Source organism: Hyperolius riggenbachi, chromosome 10 (assembly GCF_040937935.1).
Source record: "Hyperolius riggenbachi isolate aHypRig1 chromosome 10, aHypRig1.pri, whole genome shotgun sequence".
Classification (NCBI taxonomy): domain Eukaryota; kingdom Metazoa; phylum Chordata; class Amphibia; order Anura; family Hyperoliidae; genus Hyperolius; species Hyperolius riggenbachi.
This window is the reverse complement of record NC_090655.1, coordinates 41,813,759-41,831,890: the sequence shown is the minus strand read 5'-3', so window position 1 is coordinate 41,831,890 and position 18,132 is coordinate 41,813,759. Positions and strand designations below refer to the sequence as shown.

General features: G+C 45.2%; 1 protein-coding gene across 10 annotated transcripts in view; it reads left to right on the top strand.

Annotated features, from left to right (window-relative positions):
• Positions 1–18,132, top strand: part of GABRP (gamma-aminobutyric acid type A receptor subunit pi) — a 321,182-nt gene that overhangs the window by 65,017 nt on the left and 238,033 nt on the right. For 6 of the 10 annotated variants that reach the window (XM_068256853.1, XM_068256860.1, XM_068256851.1 and 3 more), the window contains one exon: positions 1,808–2,020. The exons of the other annotated variants lie outside the window; for them this stretch is intronic. The gene's annotated coding sequence lies outside the window, so the exon portion shown is untranslated. The remainder of the gene's footprint in view (positions 1–1,807; positions 2,021–18,132) is intronic. 10 annotated transcript variants of the gene reach the window in all.

Here is an 18,132-nt window from a genome sequence, read left to right as displayed (position 1 = left end):
CAGGTGGAGACAGCCCATGCTTGAGCAGTAGAGAGGTTATCTCAAACTTTTTTTTTCCCTTTTTTTTTTGATTAACCCTTTTACTAGCTATAGGAAAAATAATAGCATTGTATATTACTAATAAAAGTTTCTTGGAGGATAGATTTAAAAGTATATAAAAATACTAGCATCAACCATAACTGTAGGTATAGAAGCAAGCTGACTATTCAGTGCATGCATAAGATGCAGATTTCTATACAAAACAGTATGAGCACCATTTTGCAAACGAGTTCAAATGACCCTCATGTAAAATATGCTGCAAATACACAACTCCCTTACTAATACAAAATTGCACATCAGCAATCAGGAAGATTCATGTTTTTCCATAGTGGGAGGTATTGCTTACCACCATACAGGGCGGTGGTAGTGCAGAGAGTATAGACAGTAACTCCAGCAGCTGGAACCATGAGTAGGTGAGTCTGTGTGCACTGCCTTTATTCCTCCCCTCTGCGTTCTGTAATACTTTGGGGAGAAGGGGGAATGCTGCGGGGTAGAGGGCAATGCAGGGGGATGCCCATGGATGTGGCAGCAGTGGGGGGTGCCCATGGATGCGTTGGGAGTGCAGGGAGGGGGCGGACGGTGGCACACTAAGGCGGCCAATTAGGAACAGGCGTGGGAGGAATAGAGGCTTCAGCCAATCAGGCTGAACTAACTGCGTCTGAACTAACGGGGGGAAAAAAGGCATGCTCTGCAACTTCTCTTTTGCAGCAGATGTACGAAATAAGAGCAGGGGACATGGGAACTGATTATTCTTTTGGGAAAGAAAAGTAAGATTGGTTATAAAATTTTGGATTGCCTGTTTAGCATCATTTTTACTTATTTAACCCATAGAAATGTAGAATTGAGTTTGGATTTTATGCCCAACAATTACACTTTAAAGCATGTGACCAAGAGCAATAGAGTACAGGGGCTTTGTTTAAGGATTTCTGAATGTGGCAGCTTCTGATTCCTACATTTCATCATTCTCACTATGCAGACTTCAAGGAGAAGGCAAAGACTGAATCTGTCTGAGAAAATTGCACCTTATAACACAGATAGTCTTGTCATACAGGAAGTAGTCTGTGCCTCCTGATTGGTATTTTGCAAGTAACTTATTTGTCATTAGCTAATTAAGTAGCTTTATAAACATGATTTAATCAAAGTCTGTGAGTAAGTGCCTACCCGGATCTTGGAAAAAATTTGTGACTGAAATGGGGCTTAAAAGGAAACCTATATGAGGACAAAACTGCCCCTGGAGGGTACTTACCTTAGCCTCTGGATCTTAATGAGGCTTCCACCATCGTCCTCTGCAGCCCCGATCCAGCGCTGGCTCCCCTGGAGAAATGACCACCATAATATTTACATTGCAAGCATTGCGCAGCCGCAGACACAGTATCAGCTTCCTGCTTACTCCCCGAAAATAATCAAGCCCGACTCCGCTCTACTGCGCAGGCACGAGTCTGCGGCTGCACCTGAGCAGTAGAGTAAGCCCGATTGGGCTCGGCGATTTCCAATGGGGGCCCGAGCAGGAAGCTGATACTGTGCCCTTGCGAGGCCCACACTGTTCGGGGGCTCTAGTGGTGGAAGCCAATAGTGTGCCAGCGCAATCCATCCACTAGCCTTTGTCGGGGCTTGTTGTCTGACTTTCTGGGAGGCCATCGCTGGATCGGGGGTGGTAAGGATCCAGAGACTTCCCCCTCTCGAAGGTAAGTACTGCCTTAGGGGCACTTTTTCCCACTGCAGGTACTCTTTTAACAGAACGCTTCTTACTTTAGATGTCTTTTAACAGGTAACGGAAGGATTGAAATTGATTCTGGAAGCATTAGAAATAATTAGCCAAGCGATTACCATAGTATATATTCAGGCTCCCTCACCAATTCCTCTGCAGGACACATCAGCTGAACTGCAGCAAAACCACCAAATGATTGTATTCATGCAAATAACTGCGCAGGAAAAAAGCCACACGCCACTGGAGAATATAGACACGAAGAAGAAAACAATAGTATGAAATTTCATTGTTATCTCTCCTGTAACGTAATGTCAAATAATTTCATGCAAGATAATTAAAGCCATTTGTCAATGTTTAGAAACAAACCAGTGTGGATGAACATTTGGGGAGCCTGATTAGCACACTCTGAAGAGCGCTTACAATTGTTTTTCTTCTTAAACAATAAAAGGAAGATTAAAAAACATTTCCTTTAGGTATTCTTTGACAATGTTCCAGTCAAACGGCATTCGTTTTGATGGAAATTATTCTACAAACTCCAGAAATGTACTAGCTGATGGGTGTATAGAAGTGTAAACCTTCCATCACTACATGATTCAAGAGGACCAGTCAGTAATTTGCCCATGCACGCAGCACTGGAGATCCCCAGTCTCCATAAGAAATATATAATACAGTAAATACAGAGGGTGCTGCAGCAAACAACCGGAAAACAGTGACAGGGGCTCTTGGTTACGCTTTAACGCGCTTAACCACTTGCCGACCGCACACTCATACCGTGCGGCGGCAAAGTGGTAGCTGGAGGACCAGCGACGCAGTTCTGCGTCGCCAGGTGCCTCCCTAATTAATCAGGAAAGGCCGCTCGCGCGAGCGGCCGTTTCCTGTTAGATCACGGAGCGGGTCTCCGTGAATAGCCTGCGAGCCGCTGATCGCGGCTCGCAGACTAAATGTAAACGTAGGAGACACATGTCTCCTTTGTTTACATTCTACGGCGCTGCTGCGCAGCAGCGCCGTAAGGCAGATCGGCGATCCCCGGCTAATCAGCGGCCGGGGATCGCCGCCATGTGAAAGGGGACGTCCTGTCACTGGCTGCACAGGATGGATAGCGTCCTGTGCAGCCCGGATCACTGGGCATGACAGGTAGGAGAGGGAGGGGGGGAATTTAGCCGCGGAGGGGGGCTTTGAGGTGCCCCCCCCGCAACATGCCTGCAGACTGGAGCGATCAGACCCCCCCTGCACATCATCCCCATAGGGGGGAAAAAAGGGGGGCGATCTGATCGCTCTGCGTGCCAGCTGATCTGTGCTGGGGGCTGTAGAGCCCACCCAGCATAGATCCCAACAAACAGCGCTGGTCCTTAAGGGGGGGGGGGGGTAAAGGGTGGGTCCTCAAGTGGTTAAAGGAACTCTATCAAACCATGTGTTCTAAAATGACAATACAAATAATGTCTAAATAGCTGTGTAATCCTTTTCCTACTTTTCATGTTAAATATCAGAGGCAAAAGCTGTAATTCCTTGCGTGTAGATTTAAGCTACGTTTAGAATGTATCATTTGCAGAGGTATGAATCTGTAAGAATCTCTGCAACCTGACATGCTAAGAACAGTGTAATATTGGAGCAGATTACCGGATAGGCTTTTGTTTTCATATATCAAGTTTCACACGCACAATTACAGATGTTTATGTTGCACATAAGATACATTTCCTCTGCTCTCTGTGAGAGAAAGCTCTGCCTGTCTCTGACTGAGCTCTCTGCACACATAGGGCTTGATTCACTAAAGCATGATAACTCAGTTATCAGTCAAGTGTAAAGGCTCTGCACGCACAAACGAGCAAGCAAAGCATTGTGCGCATGAACAGTTTCCACTGTTCGCGTGTTAAGTTTTATCACGCGAACGGCGTTACGCTTCGCGCGCTAAGTGCGGAATGCCATTGAAAGCTATGGCGCTTCACGCAATCATAAGATAGAGTTTGGTAATGAAATCAGCAATGATGCTTACATTAACATGTGAGTTCATGTAATACGGCACGTGCAAAGTTTAATACGCGTAATGTACTGTATACAGTAATAATTCGTTATCTACATACCGTTCGCGTGATCTAAAGTGACTTCACGTGATATTGATACTTAGCACATTCGCGTTCCGTCGTTTTCACTTGAGAAATGTTCACCTCCCATTCATTAGCCTATAACTTTATCACTACTTATCACAATGAACTGATCTATATCTTGTTTTTTCCGCCACCAATTAGGCTTTCTTTGGGGGGTACATTTTGCTAAGAGCCACTTTACTGTAAATGTATTTTAACAGGAAGAATAAGAAAAAAACGGAAAAAAATCATTATTTCTCAGTTTTCAGCCATTATAGTTTTAAAATAATACATGCCTCCCTAATTAAAACTCACGTATTGTATTTGCCCATATGTCCCGGTTATTACACCATTAAAATTATGTCCCTATCACAATGTATGGCGACAATATTTTATTTGGAAATAAAGGTGCATTTTTTCCGTTTTGCATCTATCACTATTTACAAGCTTAAAATAAAAAAAATATAGAAGTATTTCATCTTTACATTGATATTTAAAAAGTTTAGACCCTTATGTAAATATTTACATTTTTTTTTTATTGTAATGTTTTTTTTTTTATATTAAACATTTTATTTGGGTAGTTTTGGGAGGGTGGGATGTAAACATGTGATTTATAATGTAAATGTGTGTTTGAATTTTATTTTTTTTACTTTTAGTTGTAGTTTTACTTTTTGGCCACAAGATGGCGGCCATGAGTTTGTTAACATGACGTCACTCTAAGCGTAACACACACTTAGAGCGACGTATGGGGTACGTTACAGCCAGAAAAAGCGAGCTTCCGAGAGAAGCTGTCGCTTTTTCAGCGGGGGAGAGAAATCAGTGATCGGGCACCATAGCCCGATACACTGATTGCCTGGCTAACGAACCGCGGGCTGGGAGCGCGCGTGCACGCGCGCGATCGGCCGCGGGAGCACGCGGTAGCGCGCATTGTTCCTGGACGTAGGAACCAAAATAGGTTAATGATGCACTGTGACGGGAATCCCCCCTCCCCTCATGGCTGACTCTGCCGTCAGAATTCAGCAGACTGCCCTCAGAAAAGTGTGAAAGGGATTAGATACAGTAAACAGAGAGATAAAGATACAGATGTATACACCACCAACACTTAGCAGCATTCCCAAACATTTCCTATCTCAATTTAAAAAAAACATGTCAATCGATAGAGTCCCTTTAAGCTCACCAACTGCGCCAAAGTGTCCCCAATCTGGTGAGTCCTACTCTAACCATGCATAAAATGCTAGTTTTTATTAGCGTTCTAGTGGGAATCATTCCAAAAGCCCAAGAGTCAACTAAATGGGAAAAAGGAAAGGGGAACTGAAAAGAGAGGTATATGGAGGCTGCCATGTTTATTTCCTTTTAAGCAATACCAGTTGCCTGGCAGCCCTGCGGATCCTCTGCCTCTAATACTATTAGCCATAGCCCCCGAACAAGCATGCAGCAGATCAGGGGTTTCAGACTTTAAAGTCAGATCTGAAAAGACTAGCTGCATGCTTGTTTCTGGTGTTATTCAGATACTACTGCAGAGAAATAGACCAGCAGGGCTGCCAGGCAACTTGTATTGATTAAAAGGAAATAAATATGGCAGCCTCCGTATACCTCTTACTTCAGTTCCCCTCTAAAAACACCTCACCTAACCACGCCCACCTCTAGCACAGTTAAGCATATAAATGAGCGGAGCTCAGAGTTTAGTCAGTAGCTAGTAAGAATAGTGAGGTGGTTTTCATTTTCCTTTTTCCCATTTAGTTCACTCTTGGGCTTTTGCCATGCTTCCCACTAGAACGCTAATAAAAACCGTAGGATAGTAGAGAGAAAAAACACAGAGAGATCCGGGAGCCCAATCTGGTGCAATATGGTTAGTGGATCTGGATGTAGCTATTAAAAGCAGTAAATATACTCACAAACGTGGGTTGCAGTAAAGGCAACCACTTGTGTCCGCAGGTGGGGAAGTACCGTCCCCACTCGGCCTTTAGGTCCTAGGTGGTCGCTGCTCCAAGAAAACGATTTAACGGTCGACTAAAATCGGCCTAATCTCCCCTACTGACAAAAGGGGTGTAAACTTGCTGGGTACAGGTAGGAGGCGCCCGGGAAAGGATGTTTAATATAATACTCTATATGGCAGTATCCAACTACTACAAAATAGGTTGTCCTACCTTATAGGTGTCCCTTTAGGAAATAGAGACAATCAGAAGTAAAAACGGAATAATTTTAATGGTGCACTAGATGACAACGCGTTTCACGGTCACAGCCGCTTCGTCAGGTCAATAGCAGTGCCTGTATTGCAGAAGTCCGTGTGTCCGGGCGCCTAAAGGGACACCTATAAGGTAGGACAACCTATTTTGTAGTAGTTGGATACTGCCATATAGAGTATTATATTAAACATCCTTTCCCGGGCGCTAATAAAAACCAGCATTTATGCATGGTTAGAGTAGGACTCGCCAGATTGGGGACATTTTGGCGCAGTTGGTGAGCTTAAGCACGTTAAAGCGTAACCAAGAGCCCTTGTAACTGATTTCCCATTTTGTGTGTGTGTGTGTGTGTGTGTATATAATATACAGTATATGAGTATATGTATGTATATGTGTACTGTATATATAAAGCACACCTAAAATATTTAATAAAAGTATCACTGTATACACAAACAGAAGTACAGAAGTCGAGTTCTACATAGGCATATACTGTGTGTCACTGTTTGTTGTGGCATAACTACAATTCATCGGGCCCCCCAGTGAAACTTTGATGTGACACCCCAATGTTTACACCCCTTCTCTCCCCTTGATGTCCTTCACAGCCTTAGGAACCATCTCACTAGGGTCATATAATAAGTGTGACCATCATGATCTTCACACCCATAACAAGTGTAGCCACAAAACCACCTGATCTGATAGTCCCCTGTATCGGAGGAAGGGAAGGTTTGTAGTTGCCCCCCCAGCTCTGGGTTCCCCTATGAGCGCCGGGTCGGCTCCCTTCTAGTTACGCCCCTGACTGCTTTCCCAAATGAGGCAATGTGCAGACTCAGTCCCTCATGGTGTGGGTGTCAAGTGAAAACTAACAGTGACATCATCCCCAGTCTGTAGAAGTCATTGGAAGGATAAGTTGGGGAGTTTGCTTCTGTTATAACAGCTGTATTTATTGGTGGCCTAAATAGTGGAAGCCCCACCCCCTGCATTAATTTAAACAATACTAACAACAGGAATTTTTTGCAGATGTTTGACCCTAATTACCTCCAGCAGGGCTGGGCCGAGGCAGAGGCAAGAGAGGCTCCAGCCTCAGGGCGCTGTGTAGGAGGGGGCGCACAACTCACTCAGCTATCATTCCCCTATTGTGTTTGAATCAGAGAGAAATAAGAAAAGGGGATACATGGCAGTGACTGCAAGTTAGATAACTAGAGATTAAGGTGTTGGGGAGGGGGAGGGGGGGGGGGGTTGGTGGCCTCGGGGAACCTCTTAGTCTAATAGCAATCAGTGTGTGACAGCTGGGGTGGGAGGGATGGAGAGGCACAATTTGGTGTCTCAGCCTTGGGTGCTGAAGGACCTTGTCTCGGCTCTGACCTCCAGTGTAAATGAGTAGAGATGATAGTGAACTGTTCGCTAGCGAATCTCTATGAGGAAATACTACTTCCGGGTCGCTATGACCCGGAGTAGTACGGCTGCGCTGGGCCGGCAGTGCGTGTCTTTGATCACGCGCCTGTTGCTGGACACTCTCTGCGCATGAGTGTGACGTCATACATGACGTCATGCACACGCATAGAAAGTGCCCGGCAACAGCTGCGTGATCAAAGACGAGCACTGCCGGCCCAGCGCAGCCGTACTACTCCGGGTCATAGCGACCCGGATGTAGTAGAGGGTGAGAGGTTCGCCATCTCTATAAATGAGTAATGGGACATACTTCTGTCAACATGGAACTAATTACCAGTTACAGAGCTATAAGAAATGCTATAAAATATTGATAGCATACATGTAAACTGCAGGGCAAATCTCAGTGAACACTGAGTATAAATGCACAATTTATGTACAGCACTAAATCTCAGTGAAATCCTGTATAGTACCAAACCTCAGTAAAGCTCTGTAGAGCAGCAAATCTCACTAAAATTCCATAGAGTACCAAATCGCAAATAATCTCTGTGGAGCACCAAATCTCAGTAAAGCTATTTAAGATCCTAATATTAAGCAACCAAAACTTCAGTGAAGCTCAGTAGAGTGTGAAATCTTGGTACAGATCTGTAGAGTAACAAGTCTTAGTGAATCTCTATAGCGTGCTGTTTCCTTTGCTGGTATGACTGGTTCCGTCAGTCCTCACCCCTGTAGCGCACTCCTCCTGGAAGCTCAGCTGTGCACCTCTGCCCTGTGTCAGTGGCACCGGCACAGTGGCAATCATCCGCCACTCCTAGCCCACACTCTTTCTGCAATACTGAGAGCCCTGAAAAAGCATCTTTCAGCCTCCCTCTGGGGCACCTCAATTTTTAAAGGGCAACTGTAGTGAGAGGTATATGGAGGCTGCCATATTTATTTACTTTTAAACAATACCAGTTGCTTGGCAGCCCTGTTGGTCTATTTGGCTGCAGTAGTGTCTGAATAACACCAGAAACAAGCATGCAGCTAATCTTGTCAGATCTGACAATGTCAGAAACATCGGATCTGCTGCATGCTTGTCCAGGGTCTATGGCTAAAAGTATTAGAGGCAGAAGATCAGCAGGGCTGCCAGGCAACTGTTATGGCTCGAAAAGAAATAAATATGGCAGCCTCCATATCCCTCTCACTTCAGTTGTCCTGCTGGCTGGGTGCTAAGGGCAATAGGATCACTTAAAGAGGAACTCCAGTGAAAATAATGTAATAAAAAAGTGCTTAATTTTTACAATAATTATGTATAAATGATTTAGTCAGTGTTTGCCCATTGTAAAATCTTTTAAATCCCTGATTTACATTCTGATATTTATTACATGGTGACATTTTTACTGTTGGCAGGTGATGTAGCTGCTGCATGCTTTTTTGGCAGTTGGAAACAGCTGTAAACTGCTATTTCCCACAATGCAACAAGGTTCACAGACAGGAAACTGCCAGGAGTACCTCGGTCCTTAGGCAAGGGTCACACTTGTCAGTTTCCGTGTGCGTTTTCTGCACAGAAAAACGTATTTCAACTGAGAACTCATGTTAATCGATGGGCTAGGTCACACTTGAATTCAAATTTTGCGTACAGAAAAAAAACTGACATCTTTTTCAATTCAATTCACTTTATTGTCATTGTGTAACACAACGAAATTACTTTTCATGAGAACCCCACGGTGCATATAGGGAACATAGTGATAATAACAAGGAAGAGAAGAAATTATACAAGTATGCCAGGTATTACAGATGTTTAAACAATTTGTACACAGTGTTAATTATTTCAGAGAGGATTCAGAGTTTATCAAGTTTATGGCGGATGGGAAAAAGCTGTCTTTCAGTCTGTTTGTGTGTGTGTGGATTGATCTAAAACGTTTACCTGTTGGAAGGAGCTCAAACAAGGCATTTCCAGGGTGAGTGTTGTCCTTGATAATGTTTTTGGCCCTTCTCACGCTGCGAGTATTATACAAAAGTTCCAGTGATGGTAGTTCAGTGCCAATAATGGCTTCTGCTGTTTTAACAACTCGCTGCAGGGCTTCTCTAGTAGCCTTCGTGAAGCTGTTGTACCAGGCCGTCATGCAATTGGTCAGAACGCTTTCTATAGTGCATCTGTAGAAATTAACCAGCAGCTTCTGTGGGAGGTTAGCGCTCCTTAGTTTTCTCAGAAAGTAGAGGTGTTGTTGTGCTTTGCCAGTTAGAGCTAAAGCATTGTCAGCCCAGGACAGGTTCTCTGTGATGGTGACTCCCAAAAATTTGAAGCTGGAAACTCTCTCCACAGCCTCTGCATTGATAATTAGCGGTAGGTGAGTAGTCTTTTTGGTGGCCCTAAAGTCCAGAATAATTTCTTTGGTCTTCTTTGTATTTAATAACAGGTTGTTAATGTCGCACCATGCAGTCAGGTTCCTAACGTCTTCTCTGTATGCAGCTTCCTCATTGTCTGATATAAGCCCAATGACAGTCGTATCATCTGCAAACTTAACAATTATGTTTGAGGTATGGATAGGCTGGCAGTCATGGGTGAAAAGTGCATAGAGGAGAGGGCTTAATACACAGCCCTGTGGCACGCCAGTGCTCAGGGTAAGGGTGGAGGATGTCTGTTTTCCTAGTCTGACAGTTTGAGGGCGATTAGTAAGGAAGTCCAATAACCAAGTACATATGGAGGGAGCAAGACCTAGTGCATGGAGTTTGTTGGTCAGCTGGCTAGGTACAATGGTGTTAAATGCTGAGCTGTAGTCAACAAAGAGCATCCTAACATAGGAGTTTGGCTTTTCCAGGTGTGAGAGGGCAGCATGGAGAGCTACACAGATGGCATCCTCAGTCGATCTATTTGTTCGGTAAGCAATCTGGTGTTGATCTAGATTTGCTGGGATGGAGGCCTTGATGTGTGTGGCTACCAGTCGTTCAAAGCACTTGGCGATGACAGGGGTTAGAGCAACTGGTCGATAATCATTAAGACAGGTTATCCTAGGATTTTTTGGGACTGGCACAATGGTTGTAGATTTAAGGCATGATGGGACTACACCCAAGAACAGAGAGAGGTTGAATATTTGTGTAAAAACTTTTGCTTGTTGACCAGCACAGGCCTGGAGCACACGTCCTTGCACACCATCAGGACCTGCAGCTTTCCTGGTGTTGATATTTGTGAGTGCTTGCTGAACTTCATGTATGTGAAGGATTAAAGGCAGTGAGTCTGTAGTGGGCCCAAAGTTGACTGGAGGCCGATTGTTGTCTTTTTCAAATCTAGCAAAGAAGTTGTTAAGTTCCTCTGCTAGGCTGGGGATGTTATTGTCCAGTATATATTGAGTGCTATTCTTCTTTGTGTAATCTGTGAATAGTTGAATGCTTTGCCACATCCTCTTTGGGTTTGAGTCATTTTCAAAGTTTTCCTCAATCCTTTGTTTGTATTTAAGTTTTGCATTTCATATGCCTTTTTTCAGACTTGCTCTGGCTGAAGAATATGCTTCTTTGTCCTGTATTTTAAAAGCTTTGTTTCTATTCTTTAGAAGTTCCTTGAGTTCTTTTGTTATCCATGGTTTATGATTTGGGTAAACCGTAATTCTTTTGTTAACAGTGATGGTGTTCGCACTGAAATTAACATATGACAATACAGAGGAAGTACTCGTCTCCAGGTCTGTTTCATGAAAGAAAATATCCCAATCTCTATTTTCAAAGCAATCTTGGAGTTGAGAGACGGCAGTCTCAGGCCAGACTTTAACATACTTGCTAATTGGGTTAGCAGTGTTGATAATGGCTTTGTATGCGGGAATAGAGATGTCGCGAACCTCCGATTTTCGGTTCGCGAACCGGGTTCGCGAACTTCCGCGGAAGGTTCGGTTCGCGGAAAAGTTCGCGAACCGCAATACACTTCAATGGGGAGGCAAACTTTGAAAAATAGAAAAAATTATGCTGGCCACAAAGGTGATGGAAAAGATGTTTCAAGGGGTCTAACACCTGGCGGGGGGTATGGCGGAGTGGGATACATGCCAAAAGTCCCAGGGAAAAATCTGGATGTGACACAAAGCAGCGTTTTAAGGGCAGAAATCACATTGAATGCTAAATTGCAGGCCTAACGTGCTTTAATACATCTTGCATGTGTATACATCAATCAGGGAGTGTAATTAGAGTACTGCTTCACACTGACACACCAAACTCACTTTGTAACGCACCGCAAACAGCTGTTTGTGTAGTGACGGCCATGCTGGACTACTGCGCAACATGGCGAGATTGCTCTTCCTCACTCAGTGATGTCAGGTAATGTGTGACTTCCTTCTCAACTTTCCATGGCATTGTTAAAAAGCTTATGTTTTGTTTTTAAATTACATTTTCTACTTGCTGTGTACTTGTTCAGTACCGCTACAATGAGAATCCTGTGGAGGCGGGCAAGTCTGCCACTGTGACCCCGGGTAATGGCCGGGGAATGAGGGGTTTGAATCCGGTGTGGAGCCTGAGCAACGGCTACCACTACACATCCAAGGAGGGCAGCGGGCAGGCATGCCCGCCCGCCCGCCCCGAGGTAGTGACCAAAAATAACAATACAGGAGGAGGACTTTCGAGGCCCTGCTGTGTATTTGAAATGAATGTACTTTAAATCCTTTAACGAGAACCAGTTATGGCGGACAAAGATGACACCACATTCCTTTCACGAGAATCATATGGAGGCGGGCAAGTCTGCCATTTGTGACCCCGAATAATAGCCGGGGAATGAGGGATGGAATCCGGTGTGGAGCTTGAGAAACGGCTACCACTACACATCCAAGGAGGGCAGCAGGCAGGCATGCACGCCCGCCCCGAGGTAGTGATCAAAAATAACAATACAGGAGGCGGACTTTCGAGGCCCTGCTGTGTATTTGAAATGAATTAACTTTAAATCCTTTAACGGGAATCCGTTATGGAGGGCAAGTCTGCCATTGTCACCGCGGGGAATGAAGGTTGGATTCCGGCCCGAAGTGGGAGCCTGCTGAGACCCATGCTGTAGCTGCCCTGACCATGCTTTGCAGACCAGGCATCTGTGGTCAGATGGACCCTTGAGCCAGCGGAAGACAAACCAAGTCGAAAGCATTTGCCAAGAATGTTTTACGGAGGGCAAGTTTTTTTGCCCTTTTTTTAAATTTTTTGAAAATGTAGATGATTGTATTTTTAAATTGTTTGAAAGTTTAGATGGTTGTATCTTTAAATTGTTTGAAAGTTTAGATGGTTGTATTTTTAAATTGTTTGAAAGTTTAGATGGTTGTATTTTTAAATTGTTTAAAAGTGTATTCATTCTTCCTCCCCCCCAGCCACGAACAATACCATGGGAACGTGGGGCAGCAGAAGCCCCCTGTGACGGCTGCCGCGGTTGTTCTCTTGTCTTTTGAGGGGTGCTGCTTTTCCTCAGGTGTTCTTGCCATAGCTGTTTGTGCCTTTTCTCCAGGTGCCTTCGTAAAACACTTGTCCCTACGTGACAGCTGGCCTTTCCACGGCTCAATTTTTGCTGGCAGAGACAACAGATGGCTTTGCTCCGATCTGAGACACACACGTGAAAACATTTCCAAACCGCTGAACCCCCCTGGGGTGATGGCGCTAGGGTGGCATCAGCAGCTGACGTTGAAGGGCATGTTGGCTGGCTGGCCATAGCTGGTGATACATGGCACCGGACACTGCCCCCAGCTGTTTCTGAGGACGAGCTCCCTCTGCTTCTATCATGGAGTCGTCTCCTCCTACTCCTCTCTGACTCCTCCTCTGAACTGTCCCCCTGGTCATCTCTTCTACCGGGAACATATGTGGTATCCATATAATCGTCATCATAATCCTCCTGGCCAGCTGCGCTTTCCTCAGACACCTCCTCAAGTGCACCAACTTCAGGTGGTCCACCATCATCCCCATCCACACACGTTACGTCCATACTATCGCCACCTAACTCAGACGTATGAGGTGGTATACCTGCGCCTTCTTGTTGTTGTTGCAGTAGTGGCTGGGAATCAGTGATTTCACCACCACCACCAAATAACTCCTGCGAAGTGTCAAATGCAGCGGATGTGGTGCTTGTTGTAGCGCTGGTGGCTGCGGGAGATGAGGTTTTCTGTGTTAAATACTCAATCACCTCCTCACGATTTTGGGAAGTGATGGCACGTGCCTTCTTCGGAGCACTGTATTTTGGGGCAGGTCCGCACGAAATCACAGCAACACCACCTCGCACAGCCACAGACCTGCCGGTGCCTGGTGGCCTTCCTCTGGGTCTGCCTCTACCTCTTCCTCTACCTGATTTGTCCATTTTGTCCATCTCGGGGGTATGCTAGCTATATGCAGTGAGGTGGGTTCTCACTCAACACAACAGGTAGTTAGATGCAGTGAGGTGGCCAGGTGGGTTCTCACTCAACACAACAGGTAGTTAGATGCAGTGAGCTGGGTTCACTCAACACAATGCTAGGTATATGCAGTGATGAGGTGGGTTAAGTAAACACAACAGGTACTGGGTAGTTAGATGCAGTGAGCTGGGTTCACTGAACAGTAAAGGTACTTAAGATGCAGTGAGGTGGGTTCTCACTCAACACAACAGGTAGTTAGATGCAGTGAGGTGGCCAGGTGGGTTCTCACTCAACACAACAGGTAGTTAGATGCAGTGAGCTGGGTTCACTGAACAGTAAAGGTACTTAAGATGCAGTGAGGTGGGTTCTCACTCAACACAACAGGTAGTTAGATGCAGTGAGCTGGGTTCACTCAACACAACGCTAGGTATATGCAGTGATGAGGTGGGTTAGGTAAACACAACAGGTACTGGGTAGTTAGATGCAGTGAGCTGGGTTCACTGAACACAAAGCTAGGTATATGCAGTGATGAGGTAGGTTAAGTAAACACAACAGGTACTGGGGTATATGCAGTACTGGGTAGTACAATGTGCAGCTCCCTGTCACACACACAGGTAGTCACTGAATGTGCTGGGCTGCTGGCAGTGGCACACACAATATCAATTAGCAAGGCTGTGCATGCAACAAAAGTGTCAGTTTGACACACAGAAAAAAAAATGTACAGGTTGAGCTCTGAAAAGAGCTGTTGCTGGGTGCTTTAAAAGCAATAATAATCAGTCAGGAGCAAGCAAAGCAGCCTAGAACCTACCTAATCTGTCCCTAGAAGAACAAGTCTGCAGCAGCTGTCCCTAGTCTGTCTCTAGCAGGCACACGAGTGAGGCTAATGGCCGCCGGACCCTACGTTATATAAGGGGGGGGGGGGGGGCTCCAGGGCTTAGTGTAGCCTAAATAGCTACAATGTGCCTGCTGACTGTGATGCAGAGGGTCAAAGTTGACCCTCATAGTGCATTATGGGGCGAATCGAACTTCTGCAAAAGTTCGCCTGGTGCAGGCGAACGCGAACCCCCTAAGTTCGCCTGGAACCGTTCACCGGTGAACCGTTCGCTACATCTCTATGCGGGAATAAGAAACAAAGATAGATGGTCAGACTGTTCCAGTGGGGGGTGTGGGGTGATCTTATAGGCACTTTTTATGTTTCTATAGACATGATCCAAGGTATTTTCTCCTCTGGTTTTACAGTCCACATGCTGATAAAATCTGGGAAATACCTTCTTAAGATTTGCTTGGTTAAGATCTCCAGCAGTTATGAAAATTGCATCAGGGTGTGAGTTCTGTTGCTTACTAATGACATCAAACAGTTGTTCATTTGCTGACTTATTATTATTGGCATGAGGTGGAATGTACACTGCCATAATTATAATAACTGTATGTTCCCTGGGTAGGTAAAACGGTCGACATCTCAGCATTAGATATTCCAGATCAGGTGAACAAGACTTGTTGATTATGGTTACGTTAGTGCACCAAGCATTATTGATATAAACACATAGACCTCCACCTGTTTTCTTGCCAGAATCATGCGTTTGATCAGCACGGTGAAGCGTGTGACTGCAGCGTCTGGTATGGAGGGGTCCAGCCATGTCTCCGAAAAAATCAAAAGGCAACAGTCTCTCATAGTTTTATACGTGGAGATATCCAGTCGGAGCTCATCCATTTTATTTGCGAGGGATCTCACATTTGCAAGAAGTGCGCTAGGAAGAGGGGTTTTATGTGGAGTAGCTCTCAGTCTAGTTAGCAGTCCTGATCGCTTACCTCTCTTTTGTTTCCTCTTGCTTCGCTTTCTGCCCCGTCTATTTCCGAGGATAGCAGTGGTTAACAAAAGTCCCGGTGATCTAAGAATCTCCTGCGGTATTGATTCCGTGTTAAAGTAATCTCCTGTGCTGCTTGATCCGATCTGTAAAAGCTCCTGGCGATTGTAGTGGATGCTTGCCTTTGCTTGTGAGGCGGTGAATGTCAGTAGGAAGAAAATTAATAGAAGAGAGCACCAATGTGGGTAGCATGAAGCCGCTGCGTCTGTGCGCGCCGCCATCGTACTTGGTCTGGGCTGCAGATGATGGTTCTTGTGCTGCAGATGATGCTGATCTCCAGAATGGAGAGAGAGCAGAGAGATGATACCTGCTTCACAGCCAGCCCTGTATCATATATCTTGCGCAATTTGTCAGTTTTCGCTATAAATTACATTAGCTGCTGTAAGGCAGGGGTCACTCTTGTCTTTCAGTTTTCTGAGAAGTGTAGAAAACTGGAAGACAAGTGTGACCCCTGCCTGAGCAGAGTTTCTTGTGGGAGGGGTTTCACCACAATTCCAGTCATACAGCGCCCCCTGATGGTCTGTTTGTGAAAAGGAATAGATTTCTCATATAAAAGAGGGTATCAGCTACTGATTGGGATAAAGTTCAATTCTTGGTCGGAGTTTCTCTTTAAAGTCAACACAATGTGAAAGTAAACTAAGGAGATAAACAATTGTATTTATCTTCCTACGCCTAAATTGACTTTTTAGATATCCCATGGTTTTATTTTATATTTAAACATTTACAAAGCAGATTTCATTTTTTTCTGTCTTTGCTCAATGGTGGTCTATTAATTGTCCCAGAGTTAAAATACAGGAGCTACTGGCCTTTTTCTATCTCTCCCTCGTCCTCAGAAGTGTTATTCTGCCAGGAAAACTTGTGTGGCTGGAAGTTTACTAAATTCCTGACAAGATACCGTTAAGACAGAAGCTGTCGCTTGCATGCCTGAAAATTAACTCTTTCAGGCAGGGAAATAAAAATGAAGACAGCCTGGTTATTAAAGGGACTCCAACAGTAAATAAAAACAAAATCTGAACCTACCTGGGGCTTTCTACAGCCCACCGTAGGTCAGGAGGTCCCTCGGCGTCCTTCTGGCTCCTCTCCCAGTCCCTGCTCAGAAATGGCTCCTGGCGACACCAGGACAGAGTGTCGCGCTCTCTCTTCCTGAAAGATGACGTTAGTCGTCATCACGCCGGCCGCCTCGCGTCATCACGCCGGCCGGCGTGACAGTACTACGCATGCGCGATGAGGACTTACATCATCTTTCAGGAAGAGAGAGCCCGACACTCGATCCTGGCGTTGCCAGGAGCCATTTCTGAGCAGGGACTGGGAGAGGAGCCAGAAGGACGCCGAGGGACCTCCTGACCAACGGTGGGCTGTAGAAAGCCCCAGGTAAGGTCAGATTTTGTTTTTATTCACTGCTCGGCGTCCCTTTAATGCACTATACATACACATATTTATCATGTCACCTGTCACCTTGGGTACACTTTAACACTGGTGACAATAGGATAGGGCCCTAAATGTTCACAGTTTTCATAACTCCCTAATGACTGAGGGTTTTTCATATCTTGCCAAAAGTAGTCTGCAAACCTATGCCTAAACTATCTGAATGCTTGTTTTAAAGCAATTCTGAAGCGAAAATACATGTATGAGATAATGAATTGTATGTGTAGTACAGCTAAGAGATAAAACATTAGTAGCCAAGGCAAGGGTCTCATATTGTTTTCCAGTACAGGAAGAGTTAGAAAAAACTTCAATTGTTATCTATGCAAAAGAGCTTCTCTGAGCTATTCAACCTAACTTGGTCGAATACATTACTTTTTTCTGAAGCACTTAAACACCCAAGAAACAGTGAGAGACAGCTTGGGATAAGGTTTTACTGCAGGAAAGTTCAAAGGGTCATTATTTCTGTTTTTGTTACAACTTAAGGCTACTTACACACCAGGACATTGCGTTTAGGTGACGTTACAGGGCACATAACGTGCCACTAACGCAACGCCTGGTGGTGTTGGAGCAGGACGCTACCAAGAGCCGCGTTACAAGCAGCTCTTGGTGCGCCTGCTCTGTCGGAGGCAATGCGGAGACCATGTGAGCGGAGCTCTCCGCATCACGTGGTCCCGCCAGCCAATCCGCGGCCGCTCCAGGATGTAAACACTGCAAGTGCAGTGAATAATAAGTAGCCATGTGCCTGGCTACGTAGCGGCCTCTCCCCGCCTTCTCTCCGCCCATAAAATTAAAAAAACCCTACTGAGCATGTGCAAACAGTCTAACGCGGCTAAGCCGCACGTAAAGTACTGCATGCAGTACGTTATGTAGACGTGCTGCGTTACAATGTAACGCAACGTGGGCACTGTGAACAGCCCATTGATTTTTCATTGCTGTGCGTTGGGGTGCGTTACAGGCTGCTCTAACGTGCGCCTGTAACGTCTCACTGTGAAACCAGCCTAAAAGACAGCATGTGGTTTTAAAACTGCAACTGTGACTGTATGATGCAATGTAAAAAAGCTATATAACTGCAAATAAAAATGAGACTCTTTTCTTTGCTACTATTGTTCCATTCATTATCCGTACTACACATAC